The 14,848-nt window shown below is 46.3% G+C and overlaps 1 protein-coding gene and 1 long non-coding RNA gene across 13 annotated transcripts in view; both read right to left on the reverse strand.

Moving 5' to 3' along the window:
* The window catches only part of PPFIBP1 (PPFIA binding protein 1), a 112,898-nt gene extending 109,769 nt beyond the window's left edge, over positions 1-3,129 (reverse strand). For 9 of the 11 annotated variants that reach the window (XM_061472118.1, XM_061472115.1, XM_061472114.1 and 6 more), the window contains exon 1: positions 3,085-3,128. The gene's annotated coding sequence lies outside the window, so the exon portion shown is untranslated. Of the gene's footprint in view, positions 1-3,084 lie in introns of all 11 variants that reach the window. The other 2 variants (XM_061472111.1, XM_061472107.1) reach the window with 1 other exon arrangement.
* A 7,543-nt stretch (positions 3,130-10,672) lies between these two features.
* Positions 10,673-13,471, reverse strand: LOC133279033 (uncharacterized). Of its 2 annotated transcripts, none has more exons than XR_009746752.1 (3): positions 13,304-13,471; positions 13,005-13,149; positions 10,673-10,956 (listed from the first exon to the last, which is right to left on the reverse strand). It is a non-coding gene; the product is annotated as an uncharacterized LOC133279033 (long non-coding RNA). The 2 variants fall into 2 exon arrangements; XR_009746753.1 differs by lacking the exon at positions 10,673-10,956 and adding an exon at positions 10,980-11,508.
* Between the last annotated feature and the right edge of the window lie 1,377 nt (positions 13,472-14,848).

Here is a 14,848-nt window from a genome sequence, read left to right on the forward strand (position 1 = left end):
TCCTTACATTAATAAATTTACAGATGTGGCTTGGCCAGACAGAAATAGGTCAGATAATAATTGTGGAGCTTTAAAGAAGTGACATAACTTGAGTTTTGCTTTGAAGCCTGAAAATAACAGCATGAGAAGAAGCCATCCCAGGTATACCAACCTAACTTGCATATCACCATTACAAGCAGAGACAGAGGTTACCAGCATGCAAATTCAGCTGGGGGGGGGGGTGTGGGGGTGTGTGTGCTTTACAGACCCCCTCTAACACCACAGGAATTTCCAGGATACTCCATTACATCCCTAAATCCTGCCTAGTATTTGGGCTCTTAACTTTCCCTGTTGAAAACTACCACAAACCAGTGGACTATCAAGTCACAGGCATTTATTGCTTGCACTCCTCTGGGAATCAGGGACGCATTTTCAGACTACCTGAACCAGACTTGTGATCTGGTCACCTCTCTGCACTCCCTCCACCTTCACAGAAAACACATAATGCAAAGCACAACAAAGGAAATTAGTCATTCAAACAAGTTTACAGTAACACCATCTTGTCCTGAGTGTAAGCCAAAAGTATATTTTGATGCAATCACACCACTGTTAAGAAAGTGACTAAACCTTCTTTGGTTTTAAACCTCTCCAGGGGAAGGATTTTCACTCCATTGAAACTGCTCCTTGAAGTAGTGAAAGACAGAAGCCCCATTTGGATGGACTCACGAGACACAAAACCTCCTGAAGGACACCGTACTGTGCACCTTGTAACACGCAGCACCGCCTGCCTGTCCTCAGGCCATCCAGACCTGACCAGTGAGCAGGGACCAGACTTTGTCCTCCTCATCACCAGTGAGCAATAGGACCAGACAGGCCAGCAGCACCACCTGGGAACCTCAGTCGCTTGGGAATGGCTGTAATTTCAGGAATGTTAACAATTATCCTTACGTTGAGACGGGTTACAAGTGAAGTCTCCCCATATACTGCCACAGATGTTTACATCAGGACCCCATTCCTTCCTGCAGTGTGTTTTACACTGTGCAGTGCAACCCAAAATGGAAACCCGACTTGGTTCTAAATTGGGAAGAAAAAAGATGAGATTCACCACAGCGTTCTGCCCCATGTGACATCCCTGATTTCAGGGCACTCCACCCTGTGTTCCAGGGAGAAGCAGAAATGTTACTCACCAGATTTTCCAGAGTGTGAATCTGCTGCAGACACATGTGCACAGGACACATCAACTTAAATATTCCTCAGCAGACCTGATCCAGCAAATGGATGAAAATCCAGGGCAAAACTCACTGAAGCCAAGGAAGCACTTGAATCTGGACCCATACGTATGGGCTCAGGCTCTTGCCCTTATCTCATTTAAGAGGGTCAGAGTGGCTGCTGAATACCTAACAGCACCTTGTTGAAAGGTGGCATGCCTCAAAGCAGGAGCAATGCTGCTAAAGAGAGAACTCCCTGCTAAGGGCCCCGTTCCACAGCCCAGCAAACAGGTGAAGCTCTCACTGCTTTCAGGGAGGAGAGAAACATCAACTTCATACTCCCTGCACAAAACACTGCCCTTAATTTATAAGCAGCACTGCACGCCGCTGACAGCCATACTCGCGCACAAACCAAACGCTTCCCTCTGCTTCTAGGAGCTGATCTATTTGATACAGATTTTCAAGAAACTGTGCGGAATCCTACTGTCAAAACTCCCATGGGACAGGTATTAAGCCAACTAGAGAGCATTTCGACCTTAATTCCTTACTGATGTGAAGAAGTTAGAAAGCCAACATCCTTGCTGCATTGAGAACAGAGTTTAAGCAGATTTCAGTTTTCCTGGTTTCCAGGATCCCTCTCAAACCAATGTGCCATGCTGCTTCACTGAGCACACTGGCTTTACTGAAACCCTTACTTGCGGTTTTATTATAATCACGAATCCCTTTTATCCTTCACCAATGTAAATCCTCAAGATATAGCTGCTACCTTTAATAGAAGCAATAAATCTGGAGTTGGCACACTGAAACATCTTCCTCTCAGTTATTCGATCATGTAAGCATGGAGAATATTCTCACTCTGTGACCCATTTTTGCTGTTTACTTTTTGGAATGCAGAGACACTCGTATTGCTCAATCACGCTGCCATTGCGCTATGTACCACAGCTTATACACTGTGCTGTTGGTAGTATCTGCACTTGGGCCAAAATAGGAGCCAGCACTGTCTGTGAAGGCTCAGACACCACCAAGCCCAAGTCCTAAACACTCCATCTGTGTTTTTGCACGAAATCAGTAGTGCTGCACCTCCACGAGAGAGCACACACGTCGTTGTACCACAGCCAAGCGTTTAATACCGAAGCCGGAGCTTAGTTTCCCCCCCCCGCAGACATAACTACATAGGTGTAAAGCACTGTTTTACTGCTACAGCCAGCATGTGAGCTAGCAGAGCTGTTCCAGCTTTTAGAAGTCACAGACCTAAAAGAAACAGACTTAGGAGAAATAATTACAGGATGTAAGAACCCCAGGCCTTAAATCAAAACACGTTTGGTAGTTCAAGATAAAACTCTCAACTGAAGTTTTTCAGTGCTTGCGGCTCAAGTGTCCCGCTAAAACCCTAAAAGATTAAACCGTAGCCTACCGCTTCCCAAAAGTTCCTTAAAGCACTTAAGTAAACTACAGGAGCTCAGGAGCCCATTACCGAACCTTCCTCTGAAACCGCTCTCCTTCCCCCTTCCAGCCAGGATGCAGCACAAGCAGCACGGGAATACCTAACCGCAGCCTTAAGAAAGGCAGGGTTTGGGCAGGGGGAGGAAGGCTGGCGGCGAAGCCCCTCGCCGCACCCCGAAAGCTGCCCGCTCCGGCGGACACGCGGCGTATGCCCCCGCCCCGGGCTCCCGTTCTCCGGGGCACACATGCTGTCGCCCGGCGGGGCAGGCGGCCCAGGCCCACGGCGGTGGGGGAAAGTCGGCCCCACTGCGGCCCCGACGGCGCGGCGGGAGCCGCCGGTGCGCGCAGGACAGCCACGGGGAGGGGCACGGCCCGCCGGGACACAAAACTACCGCAGTTGGTGCGATTTCGGGCCGCGGAGCCGGCCCTGGCAGCTCCTCGGCGCGCCCCTTACCTGCGCCCGAACTCTAGCGGGCCCTCCCGGGGCGGCAGCACCTCCGCCTCTGCCGGTTCCCTGTAGCCCCCACCGCCGGCCGCGCCGCGCCACTCCGCCGCCCGCCCCGTCCCGGCCGGTCCCACCCGCCCGCCCGCGCCCCGCCCCGGACCGCCCGCAGCTCCGCCTCGCACACCCCGGCAGGGACCCAGGGGCCCGAGCTGCGCCGGGTCGGGCAGCTCCGGGCGCCAGCCTAGCTCCCCGCCCCGGGGCCGGGCTTTCCCGACGGGGCGGGCGGCACCGCCGGGCCGGGCGGAAGCTCTGATTGGGGCCGACAGCAGTCATTCGTCGCCGCCGGAGGGCGGGCTCGGAGCCGGGGTCGAGCTGCCCCTCTCCTCGCTCGGTACATTCAGGAGCGGAGCCGTACAGCTAGCGGACTCGGGGGCTCGTCTTCGCAGTCAGGTCCAGGCGACTAACTTCACTTTGTTTTGAGTCGACCCAAAACTTTTGTATTTCAGAGCTCTTATCCTCTCTCCAAAGGCTGGGTTAGACAAAACTCGTCATATAATGTTTTCGCGTGTGGAAAAAATGATTTGGTTGTAGCTCGTTTCTGACCATAGCTTTTAAAAAAAAGTGGAAATTTCCATTCAAAAGCGTGTTGGAAGCAAACATTCTGGATTCCCAACAAAACAGGGAAGGTACCGTTTGCTGTTTAAGCAGTTTGCAAAGAGGGTGAATCAATTCAAAATTTGCTTTTTTCTAGCAGGTTACTGGCCTATTGCATTGGCCACAGTTGCAGTTAAACAGGGGGACCAAGCTTTAAACCACAAGAAAAGAAATGCATGCATCCGTGCAATTAAAATACCTGATTTTCTTTAGTGTCTTCTGTTTCTAGTGCTTCTCCTTCAAAACTTCAGTGACTAACTATGGGGTTTGATGCTGTAGCGTCAAATCCTACAGCTGGTCTTTTTGCCCATTTTCCTCAAATCTTCATAGATTCTCCAGTGTGTGCTACCGGTTTGTGGTCAGCTAATGGGCAAGTGCTAGCACCAGGCTGAATCCCAGGGCTCCCACACCCAGTGCTGTATCCCTCCTGGAATGCCTGCAGTTGGACTTGCCCAGTAACAAAGACTGGGAACAAATACTGATCTCCACTGAGGTCCAGTATTTATCAGCCTTTGCATTCTGAATTGACTGTTCCATCGATTCCTTTACTTACACTGTAATTGATTTTTAATTCAAAAAATGAACGTGACACAACTCAACATGACCTGACAGTGCGCACTTGCAGCCCAGAAAGCCAACCATGTCCTGGGCTGCATCAAAAGGAGCAAGACCAGGTTGAGGGGTTCTCCCCTTCTACTCTGCTCATGTGAGACCTCACCTGGAGTACTGTGTCCAGCCCCCAACACCTGAGAGACATGGAGCTGTTGGAGAGAGTCCAGAGGAGGCCACAAAGATATCAGAAGGATGGAGCACCTCTCCTATGGACACATACTGAGAGAGTTGGACTTGCTCAGCCTGGAGAAGGCTCCGGGGAGGTCTTAGAGTGCAGCCTTCTAGTGCCTAAAGAGGGCTACAAGGAATCTGGAGAGGGACTTTTTACAAGGGCATGTAGTGATAGGACAAGGGAGAGTGGCTTTAAGCTGACAGAAGGGAGAGTTAGATTAGGCATTAGGAAGAAATTCTTCACTATGAGGGTGCTGAGGGGCTGGTACAGGCTGCCCAGAGGAGCTGTGGCTGCCTCATCCCTGGTAGTGATTAAGGCCAGGTTCAATGGGGCTTGGAGCAACCTGGTCTAATAGAAGGTGTCCCTGCCCATGGCAGGGGTTTCGAACTAGGTGGTCTTTAAGGTCCTTTCCAACCCAAACCATTCTGTGGTTTTAAGTGAAGATTCTTATTAAAGAACATAATGCAGGAGGACTTCATTTGTCAGGATGGCGTGTGATGTGACTGAGAGCTCTCTGAAAACAAATCTGAGCTGACAGAATGTTTCAAACAACTGTTTGAATTCTTTCATCAAAGAAGATACCTTTGCAAGTTAAGACAAGTCTCTGATAAGGCTTTCTGGCTTGCTTATCTCTCATCTCCCAAAACAGCTTAGCCATTTTTGCTCCAGGCTGGTTTGCAAGGAAAGGTTGATTTTCTCCACCTCTGTGAAAACGCAGGAGCCCTGGAGAAGTCAATTATCTCACTCATCTCTCCTGTGAAGGCCACAGGAGGTTATGATGATAAGTAAAAGTATTTTCAACATTCTTCACTGCTTGAGGAGGAAAGGGAAAGAGCTTTTCCCTCACTTTGCGATGGGAACACATCCTGTCTCCGTGGTTACAGATCAATAAATGGCATTAAGCCTGGTATTTCAAGAGCTGTCAGGCATTTTGAAGGCACAGCATACATCTTTTACATGATCTTCTTCAGGTGACACTTTAAGTCTTCAGCACATTCACAGCATGGTACAACTAGGGATGTGGTGTTGCAGTGCAGTTAATTTTCAGCTGGACCTGTGGCTTAGGCAGACACTCCAAGCCTCCAGGATCACTGGCAGGACTTGGGTGTCCAGTGTGGAAGCACAAGCAGGACCATTCCTTCCACTGGCAGTGACTCTCAGACAAAGCCCCTTGCAAACCAACAGTGAAGAGCACTCTTATTAAATCTGCTGTGCATCTGTTCCGGGGTTTTGCGTATGCCTCATTGCTGAGTGATACACAGTGCAGTTTTTAATGCAGTTATCCTTACTACATTCTCAGCAGCATTACTATCTCTTCTTATACAGTTTAAGTGACTCACTTGAGTTCATTGGGAGTGTTAATGACTTGTTGTGATCCAGATTCCTTCTTCCTTTGGAAGCCATCTGGGTTTAGCAGCACGATGGTCATTAGGCCCCTGGCTCAGTATCAGTGCTAGCTCACAGGCAGGGCCTTGAAATACAAAAATATCCATGTACATTGCAGCCGGTTTTCGTTATACTTTTTTTAAACTTTAACACCTTGTTGGGCCCCAAAAGTTTTCCTTTAGACCAAACCTACTCCCCAGAATCCAGCAGCTGAAAGATCCAAGGGTTCTCCTTTCCAAAGGTCAATGATTTCACACTCAGGCTGCACACAGCTTTCATTTCTGGACAGCTCCGAAAGTGGATTCTGTGAATCGTTCTCTTTATTCCCAGCCGGGTGTTGACCCCCAAGCTAAGCCAGGGTGTTTTCATGTCAGGTCTCTGCTACAGAGCCTCCTGGCACAGTTGTGTCAGCCAGAGCTGTGATGACATAAGATCCTTTGAAGGGAGAGCTGTGCCAGCAAAAGCACCTTTTGCAGTTGGAGGTATAGGCAGAGAAAATGATGGTTTTGTCCAGGTAGCTTATTTTGCTTCAGGAAGCTGGCATTCACTCTCTCAGCAAAAGCATAGTTTTACTGTTAGAAGCTGCATATACCTTGGAAATGGTTGCTCTTCTGACCATCTATTGTAGCTATGCTGTCAAAGGTGTTCTGGCTTTCAGCTACCTCAAGTATCCCAACTGTTAAATGTTCAATAGAGCTAATTGTTTTAGCCAAAACCTTGAGCTTTGGTACGATGCTATGTTCAGTCCTGGAACAAAGCACTGCACAAACAATTCCTAGCTGTCAAATCAATAATGTAACTTTCCTCCTTATGTTTGAATTCCCCTCCAATCTCTTCCTAAAAAGGAGAGGAGGAGAGGAGAAATTCAGTGCCTGAAAGATCGCCTGAAGTACAAAATGCTGAAGTACAAAATGCCCCCAAAATCATACCCTTAGAATGATCCAACTTCTGACCTCGGCTGTCCCTGAGTATTCCCACATACAATCTTTTGAAAACACTGTAGGAAAAGCCCCACAGACTGAACCTACTGCTGAACTGACAGAAGGGATGCTGCGTTGGCTGTGCTGTGATGGCTGGACAGACCTGCTTAGAACTGAAGTTCTCCAAATGAGCAGTTTCATAGAATCACAGGATGGTTTGGGTTGGAAGGGACCTTAAAACCATCCAGTTCCAAACCCCTGGCACAGGCAGGGATACCTTCCACTAGACCAGGTTGCTCAAAGCTCCATCCATCCTGGCCTTGAACGCTGCCAGGGATGGAGCATCCACAGCTTCTCTTGGCAGCCACTTGCCTCACCACTCTCACAGCGAAGAAAGTTTCTCTCTAGAAAGAAATAATGAAGAAATTTCTCTCTAGAGCTTCTAGTTTACACCCTCCAGAAAAATGAAGACTGTTTAAGAAAAGACCGATGTGTTCGTGTGCATGGGATTGTTTTAGGTGCCCCTAATCCTCTGAGGTGGGATTACCTACAGGCCTGAGAGCCTGCAGCTGCTGTATGGGGTGACATTGCAGCAGGAGGAGGCAAAGTACTTCACCTTTCTATTTGCGAATCTGTGATATAGGGGTTAGTAGCGAAATCCATCTGTGAAGAGCCTTCCAGAAGGCTGGATTAAACGGAGTCTCCCAGAAAATGCTGGAGAGAAGATGCTATTTCACACATGTGTTGTCTATACTGTCTTTGGTAAGGTGCTTGATGTGGCCATCACCAGCCTATTAAGATGACCAGTTTTGTGTATTTTATCTGGAACCTTGTGCAATTGGCCCCAGAAAACCAAGAAAAAGCAAACTCAAGTTCTTTCTCAAATGGGCAAGAAAGTTTCCCATAAAACTTCACACACCCATGATGGTGAAAAAGTCATTAGCTGCAGGAACTTTTCCAGCCTGAACACTGAGATGAACCTCAGAGATGTGTCAGTGTGTATCTGGAAATCACAAGAAGTAGTATTACTAAGGAGAAGATGCTGCACATTTTATGTAAAATGTGAGCGAGAGAAAACATCCTGGCATGAGCAGGAATCACAACAGGCTCAGCTGGAGGAATCTGTACGTATTCGATGGCAGTAGCATAGCTGTTGAAAAGATTGGATGTTTCAGTTGGGCTTTGTCTTCCCATTATTTTGAATGATTGCTGTCATTAAAAGCAGGAAAGCAGAGATTACAGTTCAAAAGTTTTAAGTTTTTAAATTTCTGCATAAATACTATGAAACAGTATTTTTCTCTGCCTGGAGGTCTCCCACTCACTAGTTTAGCTGTAAGTGTATGTATACCTCAACTGGGCTGAAATACTCGTAAGGTTCATGCACATGCAGTTTTCACAGCACTCTCTTGATTTCTGTATCATTGGTTAATTCTTACACTTGCACTCATGAGCTCCTTTCTGGAATAGTCAATAAAGATGACTGCTTGATCAAGAGCTAGAGAGAAGCCCTTTGGGTAATTAAAGTGTTTACCTTCAGACACAGGAAAAAATGTTCAACAACTTAGTGGTGTAAGAGCAGTCAGTAACTCTCGTACAGGTAGTGGCACTAACTTTGACTGGTAGACTTGCTATGGAATGTACCACATAAGCACATCTCCACTGAAATACACACACACGGCTTGCAGCCAGCAAGGCTAATACCCATGTCTGTGAAGTACTGTACAATGTTATCAGAGGACAGCAGGCATGGTGGATGCAGCAGGACATAACAACCCTGCCAGAAACACAGTTTGTAGCATCTGCCTAATCTGAAGGAGACCTTTCTCCTAGATACAGCCAGATTCATTCCTTCTACAACTCACACTGTTAATCACAGCTGACCTCACCACTACCCTTCATCTATGCCTGGCCAGTGATGACAAGTGTCATACCTAAGCGTCTAGAATCTGTGCCCCAGCCACTAGGGTAACTCTCACTTTTTATTTCCCACTAATTCTGAACTCATATTGCTCTGGTTTGCCTAGCAGTGCATGCATACAGACATGGCATAATCACCTTTTTGTAGCTTTCATAATGACTTTCACATTCCCATTCCCTGGCAAAATGTGTGGGTTTTTTTTTTTCCTTAATATTTTTCCTCAGTTTCTCAGATATCTCTTGGTTTTGGCATCAGCTTCTAGATTGCACTGTAATGATAAACTGCCAGTGCTACTGAGTGCAGCCTTTCTACAGTTCTAAAACCAGGCTTACAGGCACGCCCAAAGGCCTTCTAGCAGAGCTCTCCAGCATGTAAAGCCCCAGTGCTGTAATAAAGTGCCTTTGTTAAGAGAATCTCAAATATTGCATCCTACCACAAGGATATTACCCTCTCCACAGTGCCAGTGAAGAAAACAAGGGGTGAAGAGGGATGTAGCTCAGTTCATGGTATAACACTGTACAGAATCTCCTGAACAAACCTCTGAGCGAGGTAGTACATCTGCATGACATGGAGTAGCTGAATAGCTGCATTCCCACTGTCCAGTCTTGCTGCTGCACAGCCCTCAAAAGCAGCCATGGTACAGTGCCAGCCCCACTTCCAGAACAGCAGATATCTCTGACTGGCACACTGTACACATAACTGTAGTGACTTACTCCAGATCACACAATGAGTCAGTGTCAAAGCTAGCTCAGTCAGCTGGCCTTCAGGCTCAGGCTTTAAGTGGTCCTCAGGAGAGGAAAACGATGTGGGTTCAGACATTCCTTAAATGCTGGGACCGGGAGGGCTGTGGGGGAAGGTGACAGCATCCTGCCTAGACTAGAGCAGGAGCTGGTTTTGCCTCCCATTTCCAAGAGCCCAAAATATGTGCACCTTGTTTGTTCCGGGACTGCCTGCTCTGGAAACGCCTCTTGCTGGTGACTCACTGAGGTGGGAAACAAGGCCAGGCTCCCGGGCTGAGTCACCCCAGGCACACACAGGGTAGGAGGGGCTGCTTTCAGGTGACAAGCACCACCCATGTTTATCACTCGAAATTACTAAAATCTTCTGCTCTAAACCAGAAGGAGATAAGCAAAATCTTAGGGGCTGAGGAGGACAGTCACCAAGCTGTCTTACTGTACCAGTCAGTGCGGTAGTTGCCACGCTCCAAGTCAAGTGGCAGACAACCATAAAACACGGATTATTTTATTCTGAAAGCAAGAAGAGAGAAACATGGAAAACAGCTTAAAGAAGCACAAGGAGATTGCGATCATCAGTTTTATGCTATCAAGCCTGGTCTCCCTCTCTCTCTTTAGAGAGAGATTTTATACCTTAGGAGTGAGGAGAATAAAGCCTTCATTCATGGAAGATAGGTATTTTTTTAGGTTAGAAAAAAATCACAATGATCTTTATTCTTCACATCACTTGTGAGCCCTGTCTTCTTGTGTTAAAGATAAGAAAAGACAAGGGTATTTTGTTTAAGGGAGCAGTAAGTCAAGTCTGAGTTAGTATGGCTGATATGAACAGTTTATAAATGGAACTTCACTAAGCCTATAGAATTAAAAACATTTGCATTATTTACCTATTTACCAAATAATTTCAGCACCATTCCTTAGACAAACAATGGAGAAAAAATTAAAATCACATTTCTGCATTCTTGTCAGAAAGTGTGCAGGAAGAACTGAATTTCAGTTGTCTGCTGGTTAACAGGAGAAATAGTTGCCTCTTCCCATTACAAAAGTTTCTGAATATATTACTGAAGTTATTACACAATTTAAAACTAGATATCAAAATGCTTTTTCAGATTGCATTTATTCAACAATGTCTCTATTAAAGCTGGTTAAATGTTTTAACTTCCACCCCCAAGTCTTGATTTTGACATTTTGAGAGAAACAGCAGTGTGTTTGGGATGAAGAGATTAATATTGAGGATTTTCATGAAATTAAATATCCCACAATAAGCAAACTAATATGAAAATCAGAATATAGATATTATGTAGGAATGCACTAGTATTTGTTCACCATTTAGCCTGTCAAAACAGTGCTGACCAAGCGAGGAGAAGGCTGGGATGGATGTACAGTGGCAAAACCAAATAGCACACAGTACTGCCAGGCTGTGGGGTCACTGTCTTGTTGAGCTGTACCTTCTGGTTCATTTTAGGTATCCTGCTGCCACGGCAGCTCCTTCACAGGGACAAGACAGACAGGCTGGATGCAACACAGGTCGCAGAAGTGAGTGGGCTTGTGAATGATGAAAGGTTAAACATGCAAAAGAAAAAGCAAGGCATAGAAAGCACACAAGCCTAACAAAACAATGTAAGGGGGGATGAGTGAATGTGCATCTCAGATGAGATTAATTATACTCTTGAGTCTAATCTTGCTGAAGATGGAAGGCACACCTCCCCTGGCAGCTTGGCTTCAGGAAAATACCTTCAGCTGTCATACCTCGTTGGCTAAATGCCATTGTGCAAAACGGTTTTACTAGCCCTATCAGCTCATTAACGAACAATTTGCTAATGCAGAGGCATGAAGGCTGCGATCCTGCATCAGCAGTCCTGTTGTGGCAGTTTTGTCTTTGTGCCAAAAACTTCTGAGAACATCGTTAAAGAGACAGATCTCCTTTAATTCGAGTAACAGTGTGCCATGCACTGCAGGTTTCATCAAGACCTCCAAGAGCTGAAGATCTGTTTCAGTGAGAGCAGCTATCTCCATCTTCTATAAAAATGTTTTTGCTTCCTAAAATAAACATTTTGTCTTTAAAAGGTTCTTAAAGACAGTTTCAAATGTAAGTGATCAAAGTTATGTCATTTCTTCTTAACATCTGTGGATATTTCTTCTAATCCTGGGTTCTGCAAAGAACTATTTCAGCATTTCCAAATAACTGACTCTCCAGTTCCCGTTACTCAGATGGCTTCTTGTATAACTACAACAGAACTCCTATATTTGCACATAAACCACCTTAAAATTCAAACAAAAATGTCAGGAACTTCAGACGCGAGGCCTTTAATTCATATACAAAATAAGTGCAAGGAACATTCAAAAGAAGTTTTCAATCCTTCTTAGGCATCCAAGGAATGATATTTTCATATTTAAGATAAATCAGGAGTCAGGATTGACCACTATCTTTCAGCAAGTGTTTTGCAAACATCAGTCTCCCCCTTAATCTTGGGAAATCAGGACTTCAGACTGCATGATATTTTAAAATCTTGTTTTCTTTGAAAGTGTATGCATACACTTGCATATAAGTAAACACTTAAGCTGGATTCATTAATAATTCGATAGCGGATTTAAGATATAAACCTATTTAAAATAAAGCTTTAAATTCTTACACTGTGTCTTAAAACACAAGTTTCATATACTTTATGAAAATGAATGAAACAATTTTAAGGTGTAAACCGTAAACGTTTGCTGTTAAAGCTTTAAGGAACATAAAATCACTGAACTAATGGAATTACCATCTGAACATCTGGAACAAGAATTGGCTGAACTGAACCAGCTTTTGATAAAAGTGATTTTTCTGCATGTGCAGAAAGAATATTGGAGCTGAGCAAGTTGAATAATGTGAAACAGAAATAGCAATAAGTTCAAAGCCGAGAAACTAACTGGGAAGTACACATAAAAAAGCATGTGTTCCTCACCAAGCTGTGAATATAAGTGAGGAACAAAAGCTTCGTGCTTACCTTTGGAGGGACACTGTTCAGCAGCAAGCGGTTTGACTCACTAGCTGCAAACTATCCTTCTAAATCCTGTTTTAATGAAAAATATACCATGCCAGGCTTTGCATAGTTCTTTCTGCAGACAGCAGGCTTGTAACGGTCTGTGTGCTTAGCTGAAAACATGGACACCAGGGAGAGAGGGCTTTGGAACAACGCATGTGCACTGAGAACTGAGCCAAGAACTGAAACAGACACTGAACATGTAGGCACCCACCCGGGCTGCTTGGAAGCAGAAGGCTTTCACCCTTGCACATGGTCATTGCAGGGGTAAAACAGCGGCCCCTGCCACGTAAATCCTCCGTTTGCTCATTCCTACATGAGATGGGTACGTAATTTCTTTGCCTCCTTTGGCCCAGGCTTAGCTCGATTTGCTGTGTGCAGCTCTGGGCAGGCTGGCTTCTCTTTGGTTCCTACAGCTCTTGCTTGTTTTTAGTCTCAGGACTCATATGTGAGTTAGTAACAGTGCCTTTGTCTAAGGGAGAATGATATATGTGAAAATAAATATGAGGTACATACGCTCGAAAAAGATGTTTCTGAACAATGTGATGAATTCAGAGCAATGTGAATGTATTTCCTGTGGCAGCAGGTGACCCCTCAGAGAGATAGGGAAGGGGGTGTGTGGCACAGTTAGTCACATCCCCTGGAGCTGGGACAGCAGAGACTAAATTAATGAAGCACACCATCAGCAACACACATGGTGGTTCAAGAGGGCCAGTGGGGCTTGCCATGCCACCTTCTCTGCCTGCTCGGCCTCAAGGAGCTCGCTGAGAGCCATGCCAGGCAAACCTCTACCAAATAAACCAAGCAACCCAAACCTTCCCACTCAAGCAAGCCAGGAAATGAATCTAAGCAGCAGCCTGAAGCTCCAGAGACATTCCCCCACCTCTGGTCCCAGGGGTGTCCGTGAGCCAGGACAGTGGGGACAAGGCTGGGCTCAGGGCCAAGGCTAAGAATGGCTCCAAAATGGCACCATGGGCTGTGGGGCCTGGGGGAATGCACTGGGGTGGATGAGGTGTGCCGGTGCAGCCAGGGCATAGCATGGCCCCTGGTAGGAGGTTTGGCTGTGTGTAGCTGGGGCAGAGGACCCTGCCAGCTCACCTGCAGCTGTCAGGCCCAGGTCCCGCCATGGTGGCCAGCCTCTTTTCCTTGGCATTTCATCGTGAGCTCCTTTTAACAAACTCATTACAAGAAAGTTACAGCAAAACTTTTCACACTGACACCCCTCACCTCACCACGAACACGGGAGATCACAGGGACTGTTTCAGTAACGCAGGACAGAAATGATGCCGCGTGTCCTGTGATAGAGCATGATGGGGAAAAAAAGACTTAAAAATCACAGGCCTTTCATGCCCTCTGTCATCATTCAGCCCACAGGATCCCTGCTGGCTACAGTGATCAGTTTGGGTGTGTTGTGGCATTTTTAAATTCAACTTATTTTACACACAGAAGGACACTGAGGCAAGCTCCACTCCTGCTTCTTGTCAAAATTACGCAGCTGATTGCTCCTGCATTAGCTGGGAGATGCACATCAAAGGAGAACTGGGAGACTGGCATGGGCCCCCAAGCAAAGTGAGTTTCAAGCAGTTTCAAACAATTTGACTCATCCAACCCAAATGTAGCCACAGTATTTGCAAAAACAGGGAACCAGAAGCGAGTTCTCACTCTGCTTAGAACTCATGACCTCTTCCCTGCCCTAGGTCTCAAGACTTACTTAAGCTGGAGCCTGCTCTTGGTGGGGAAGCAGCTATCTCAAGTGTTGCTCAGGCCTGCCAGTAGCTCCTGGAGTTTCACAGGGGGAAATAATCTCTTTAAATAACAATTTGAACTTCCAGCATAAATAAAGCATTATTGTGAAGATGGTTGAATGAGACTCCACAGCCTAATGCTAGGGGGAGGATGAGAATGAGAGGAGGTAGCTTGGAAGGAAATGAACAGGGAGGGCAAGTGTACTGCACTTCCAAAATGGGAGATGTGCTCACATGCACCTCAGATGGACATGCACTGTTTATAGTGACTCTAACACCACGGGAGGAGTTTGCTTGTGTGCCCTGCTGTCCCTCACAGTGCCCAGCAGCTTCTCCAGCATGGGAGTTTAAAGAGGAAACCAAGGTAAGGACAGTGTCATGTTGAACACGAACCAGAAAAGAGATTGCCAAGAGACACAATGGCAATCTCCAGTCATCTTACCCTTGTTTTTTTCCTCCATCTCTTGCTATAATCTGTTGTAGATGCTTCTGTTTGAAACTACGTAAGCAGCTTCTGGAGGCAAGAACCTATAATATAACTGCAGGAGACCGCCGAGCTGTGCCTTCATCTTTATGAGGTATATACCCTGATGGCACAGGAGGAGCAAATGCATC

The sequence above is a fragment of the Pezoporus flaviventris genome, unplaced genomic scaffold (genome assembly GCF_033815535.1).
Source record: "Pezoporus flaviventris isolate CSIRO_AGI_PZ_B2104156 unplaced genomic scaffold, CSIRO_AGI_Pfla_v1 ptg000070l, whole genome shotgun sequence".
Lineage (NCBI taxonomy): Eukaryota > Metazoa > Chordata > Aves > Psittaciformes > Psittacidae > Pezoporus > Pezoporus flaviventris.